Source organism: Oryctolagus cuniculus, chromosome X, assembly GCF_051225735.1.
Source record: "Oryctolagus cuniculus isolate XC-2025 breed Fujian yellow rabbit chromosome X, ASM5122573v1, whole genome shotgun sequence".
NCBI lineage: Eukaryota > Metazoa > Chordata > Mammalia > Lagomorpha > Leporidae > Oryctolagus > Oryctolagus cuniculus.
This window is the reverse complement of record NC_142888.1, coordinates 16,834,727-16,841,774: the sequence shown is the minus strand read 5'-3', so window position 1 is coordinate 16,841,774 and position 7,048 is coordinate 16,834,727.

Below are 7,048 nucleotides of genomic sequence, written 5' to 3'. Positions count from 1 at the left end.
TTCATGCTAAACTATAGTCTTTTACTTGTTGAACTCTTTATTTAGTGGGGCATTAAGCCTTTGACTATAATGTAAATTAGAAATGTTATCTCAAAAATTAAAGAAAGAAAGATTGAAAGAAGGAGGGAGGAAGAGAGGAAGGGAGGAAAGGAAGTGTCCTTATATTCTTAGAATTGTATCTATGGGTTATCAAACTTACTCTGACAATATGTTTAAAATGAACATTCTCAGTTCCTATGCCTACATAGTCTAATTCATAAAGACATGAAGGTGGCCCAGGAATCTGCATTTTTAACTAGCAACTAAGGTGTGTCTGAGATAACTTGAGCTAGAGGTTGCTCACAGCCCTCTTGCCTATTCTGCAAGTGTGTTCCCCACTGAACACTGGTATTATAACATGGAGATAGGTATTATAAAAAAAAAAGTATTCTGGGGTGTTTTTTTTAGTTAAAAATTTAAGTTCAGGAACTGCAGGGTTGATTTTTTACGTTTTTTAGAGTATTTAGCCTAGTGACTAAGACACTGGTGAAGATGCCCATGTCTCACATTGGAGTGCCTATACTGGATACCAGGCTCTGGCTCTGTACTCCAACTTCCTGCTATGTGCACCCTGGGGGAAAGTGATGGTTCAATTGGGTTCCTGCCATCCACATGGGAGAGCTGGATTAAGTTCACAGCTCTCAGCTTTGCCCTGGCCCAGCCCATTATTATGGGTACCAGTGAGTGGGTACATGCTCTATCAAATAAATAGTTTTTTTAAAAAAAAGAATTGTAACTATGAACTACATTGAATCTGTTGTTTGTATTAATATTACATTAACATGAGAATTGATGAAAATTGTATGGTAGTAATATCATGCAATTGCTGTAACCCTGAAAATCTAATTAATAAATTCCTTAAAAATACATTTTAAAAATCTATTAAAGCAACTAATTAGTAGTAACATCTCCCTGAGTGTGAGCAAAGAGAACTAAAATACACATATCAAACCATAATTAATAAAACATCATAGGTGAAACTGGATAATTGTTTCATTTCTGAGCCCAATTTTCCCTTAAATAGTAAGAGTTAATCATGGCTTTTATCTTACACGTCTTTGTAGTCTTTTAAACACACATTCAGAAGGAAATAAATTTTATTCTACTTTATTATTTAGTGCTTTCTTAGATTGTAATGAACTAGAAGCTGGAATACAATAAAACAGTCCTTGGGCCTAACTTAAAGTCCAATATGACAATCACAGTGTTTTTTTTTTTCCCTACAATCGAAACTTTTTTGTCCAGAAATTTTCTAGCTTTAACATGTAAACATGAATTTGGTGTGCTTGCAAATATGCAGCTATTTATCAAAATTCACAATGTGGGCATTGTGGCACAGCAGGTCAAGCCACCATAATACAAACTTGAGATGTTTGTATCCCATATCAGAGTGCCTGGGATACTCTCTCCTTCACTTCCAGTTCAGCTTTCGGCTAATGTATCTGGGAGGCAGCAGATGACGGCTCAAGTACTTAGGTTCCTGTTACCCACATGAGAGACCTGGATGGAGTTCCAGGCTCTTGGCTTCGGCTTGGTCCAGCCCTTGCTGTTGCAGGAATTTGGGGAGTGAACCAGCAGATTAAATATTACCTCTGTAACTTTGCCTTTCAAGCACATAAATAACAATTTTCCACATTTTAATATATGGGTTTCACTTCAAGTTGTTTCACATCTTTCTTTAAAAGCAAGAGAGGCTTAAAATGTGAATTTAAATAAAGCTCTCAAGAATCCTGTATTATAGACAAGCCAGGTATTACTAGTCTTAATATTACAATCCACTCACTGACTCGTTCAAACATTTATCCAGCACTTTTTATGGGCCAGGCATACTGGAAGACACTGGAATATAACAATGAGTATGAAAAAAAATCCCTCAAGGAGCTCACAGTCTAATGGTAAACTACTGGGTAAACTAAGGCACAGAGTGATAAAGGACTTACCCAGTGAGGTAGAAATAGTCAGGTACTTGGACATGCAGAACCAGAGCTGGAGAGAGGGCAGGGTATCACTGACCATAAAACCTCTTTAATTAAAAAGCAAGGCTGCATACAGAAACATAGTCAAAACAAAACAAAACAACTTGCCTGCAAAAAAGCTTAAATCATTTCCAATTTTTGCCATGACTGTATTCATGTCACAATGAATTAAACTATTACCAGATGACATTTCTATCCTTGTCCTAAAGCCACCAATCTGCTGGGACACAGTAATTCTGTAGACTGCCTGAGATTAAGAAGTATTGATTCGTTTTAGCATTGGGGACTATATTAAAGTACTTAAGTCCATGAATTTGATTCACACATTCATGATACTTCTACATGTAGAAGCTAAGAAAAACTCTCCTATAACCCTTGCCCAGAGGATTTCTGTAAATTATAGATACCCAAGAAGCGAGAGCATTTGTCTATCACTTTCCATATACACATTATTTTGGCTTTTTGGCTATAAAAGGGTGAGAAGAGTCACTTAACCATGGGTCATAAGTCATCTAAACATTACACAGATATATATATATATATAAAGATCACATTTAGATTCATATGTATACCTCTCCAATGTACAGCAGTTAAGCACAAACATGAACCGGTCTAAAGCAATTTTCGATGGATGACATAATCATTGATGGGAAGGGGAGTGTCCATGGAGAACCATCTATTCAGGCCTGATGGTCTGTTTTCACCATACTCTTTATGATGAACACTTCAGGAGGCAAGATCTCTACCTCATGGGTAAAAAAGCACTGAGTAATTATAAAGAGTTGTATTTAAATGCAGAAACGATAACTATTCAGGAATCTAGGTAGCGACCTATTCCGCGACACTACTGCCTTAACGCTGTACTTTGAGCACACTTCACGGACAATTTATTGCTGAGTCAGACCTGAGGCATAATTAATCCACCTAGGACGTTCCAAAAACAGCACAATAGATGAATTCACAAATGCAATCAGTTGCTCACTTCAAGCAATTCTTCAGCTTGCCAAGGAAGATTTTCTTCTTTCTCAGGGCGTTCTGGACATTTGCTTTTGCAAGAGGCCCCACACCGCCAGATGTTTCACTACTTGAGTGATCCTGTTCCACTTCAAACAAGTACGTGACCATGGTGCTCCTAATGCCTGTTGAAATCCTTGTCCAGGAGCCAGGACATCCAGTGTTGTTTTTGCTGGAGCTTTAACTGCAATCAGTCTGTTCATGGAGGGCTTCAGTACTCTATGTTGACACGGTAACACATACTAGTCTTTTGTTCTCTTTGTCATCTGTTAGCTCAAACAACTGCTGAGGGGGGGGGAGGGGGAGGGGAGGGGGAAGAGGGAGGGGAAGGGGAGGGGGAGAAGGAGGTCTTCCATCTGCTGGTTCACTCCTCAATTGACCACAACAGCCAGAGCTGTGGCGATCTGAAGCCAGGAGCCAGGAGCTTCCTCCGGGTCTCCCATGCGGGTACAAGGGCGCAAGGACCTGGGCCATCTTCCACTGCTTTCCAAGGCCACAGCAGAGAGCTGAAGATCCATGCCAAGGTCCTGGCAGCCGTGGCACATCATCCCCTCAGCCAGGTCCCAGAGCAGGCTAGGCAGTCTCCTTGCCTGCTGAGGCTAACTCACACTGCCCACGCTCTCGCATCCCAGGGCTCTCCCGCCTTCGGCGCTGACTCGTGCCCCACCCCAAACGCATCGACTTCCGAGGAGTGGGCACCACGTGGCTCCGTGGCCCATTCTGAGGCACCGCCCAGCTGGGATGCCCTGCGCGGCATGCCCCCAGGGGTCAAAGAACTCCTGGTGCGGGGTGGGGTTGGGGGAGGCCTGACCCCAGGCTCAGGGCCCCAGACCTGTCATCATGGCGCATGTGCAGATAAATAGAACTTTATTCACGGAAGGTGTATATCGGAAACAATACAAATAGATACTTAAAAATCTCTGAAATTCAGTTCATAAAAAGGTAATTCTGAAGTAAGGATGTTATTCTAATGCACATCACTTTTTGAAAGATTTATTTATTTGCAAGGCAGAGTTAGAGAGGGAGAGACGGAGGGGTCTCCCATCCACTAGTTCTCTCTCGAAATAGCCACAAAGGCCAGGGAAGTCAGGAGCCTAGAACTCCACCTGGGTCTCCCAGGTGAGTGGCAGGGACCCAAGTACTCAGGCCATCATCTGCTGCCTTCTCAGGTGCATGAGCAGGAAGCTAGATAGGAAGTGGGGTATCTGATTTGGGATGCCAGCCTCACAGGCGGCAGCTTAACTCTCAACACTGGCCCCCATTACACATTTCTTCTGCATAATGACACTTTGTAAGAGGTGTGCAAAATAATTCTGCCAGAAACCAAGATCAGTAAGTTCCAACCTTTTTAATTGAGTAGGTTGTCAAAACAAAATTATACCCAAGGACAGTGCATAGTGGATTTAGATTCATACAATCAGGAGGGCAACGCACCTTTTTGTTATCAAATGTATTAAGCATACAGAAATGTAGAGAATAAAGACAACTGTATCAGTGCCAAACCTTCAAAATTTTTTTAGCTCTTATCTTTTTTTTTTTTTTTCCAGAAAGAAACTATTCAGGACCTAGGAACCCTCTTTCCCTGACTCCCTCCCCGTGCTTCCAGAGAGTATCTAAGCATTTTTCATACTTGTAGTTCATGTGCATGTGTTCACATAAGTTACACATATGATCTTGCATGTGTAAATTTTTTGTACAGTTAATGAACCATTCAACACTTATGAAATAATCCCTTAAAATTTTTTTGGGGGGGGGACAAAAATGATGAGCATTATTTTAGGCTATGGATGATTTTCTACTCTTCTTTCTAACCTGTTTTCTTTTCCAAATTGTCTACTAGTAAATTACTCTTATTTCCAAGCAAAGATAAAGAATGTGAATTTGCATATATTCACTGCCATTCGAGTAAAGTTCACAATTAACTGAAACAGCAGAGTACAAGCAAACCTCGTTTCCTCCCATAAGCTTTGTAGAAAAAAAGGGGATGTGGTGTAAATTAATTTAAGACTGAAGATTTCAACTGAGGTTGGGGAGATGATGACAGATAGAAGTTAAGCCTTTAAGAAAATTAAGAAACAGCACAGTTAAAATGTTCCACTTAGGGAAAAGTTGTATCACTGATAATGATGGTAATATATTGTGGTGAAGATTTTCAGAAGATTGGCTCCTCATTTATCAAGTCCTTAGGCATCCCTAGTATCAGTGTATTATACGGGACAGCCCAGAAAAGCCCTTGAGAAGATGAACAGAAGGGCATAATTTGTTTCCTCACAAACTTTTATTAGAGAAGTCTTCAAAAAGTTTTTGGGAAATGCACATTATGAAAAAACTATGTTTTCACAAATATATTTTTTAGACTGTGTTCATATTCCTTTCTAAAGGTACAGATTTTCTATTGGTAGCTGTATCACAGTTCATTCAATGAATCTCCTTTTGCCAGATGTTTTGGTGATGATTCAAATGATTTGCTATTTTTAAAACTTACAAAACTAGCATACAATAGTAAGAAACCATGAGATAAATATGATCAGGTGTAATAACGAGTAAAGCAAACTACTTAATTTTAATACCAAACAGGAAAATGAGAAAAGACCTGAGGCTACCTTTTAAAATAAAATTGTCTTCCCCTCAACTGTTATGTTGTCAGGTACAATTAGTTATTTGAAATAGAATGAAAACTGGCAATTAAAATTATTAGTCAAGTTGAGCAACTTGTTTTTAACCTATCTTCTGAAAATTTATCATTATAGTCCTAAAGTTCAATTTAATGGGCTATTTCCATTAATTTTGATGACAAGGAACTCTCAGTAAGTACTTATGAGAGTATTTGTCTATTGTATTTGCACATCTTATATTTAATTATAAGGCCAGAATTAATATATGTTCCTATAAAGTACAAAGTAACAACCAAATTGGTTTAAAAAGTCATTGTTTTTTACTATTATGTGAACTTATGAATGTTAAGTTGAAAGAGCAAAGGATCAAGTAAACATCATTAATTACATATTATAGTTAAAACAATCTATTAAAAAGGCACATTTAAAAATAAATTTCATACGTCTATTTACTACTAGGTAAACAATACATGGTAAATACTACCTACCCTATTGTCAATGCCATTAGTCTCTGTGCTATGACAACTTTTATTTGGTGATTTCTCCAAAATAAGTATTATTCTTTATTCACATAGGATATAAAACACCCATAAACTTTCCAAATAATTGGGTTTGGAGCACTTGAAAAAAACACAAAAAAATTCTAAGTTATCATTATGGAAGTAAAGATGCATTATTACTTTTGCTGATAGCTGGAGAACAAGAGATTGAGGTGTTGGCTATGAAGTTGATATTGATATAACAATGCTGTACTAGACTCCACTAACTCAGGTAGAAAGAAGCTGAAGCACAGAATGAACCTAGTAGAAGGTCATGGATAGCCATGGGAGACTACTGATAATGGCTGTTGATCTTGCCAAGATATTTTCTGGCAATCTGAGATGGAAAAGTATAATCTGTTCTAACAGAATGAGTAAAGTGTTCATCACTTCAGAAACTACTTCTTTGGCGGTTGGATAATGTTTCAGAATGTGCCTGATCAAGTGCTAGCAGCTGAGTTTCACCTTTTCTGCAACATTGTTCTTAATTTAACTTGGTCTAAGTTCTAATCTGTAAATGAGAAATGCTAGTAAGAATCAGGGGTCAATTTATTTGTTGTAAATTTGCCATTAATTATCAATGTGTACAATTCCAAACATTTATAAATCCTGCAACTTATAGAAAAATCAATGCAATCCTGAAATTATTTGAACAGTGATTTTTCACTATTTACAATTAACCTACCTATGTAGAAACATAACTAGTTTTTATAATAGTTTCCACAAAGTGGTAATGTCACAGTACCTTTCTTTTTTTTCTTTTTCTTTTTTTTTTATTTTTTGACAGGCAGAGTGGACAGTGAGAGAGAGAGACAGAGAGAAAGGTCTTCCTTTGCCGTTGGTTCACCCTCCAATGGCCGCCGCG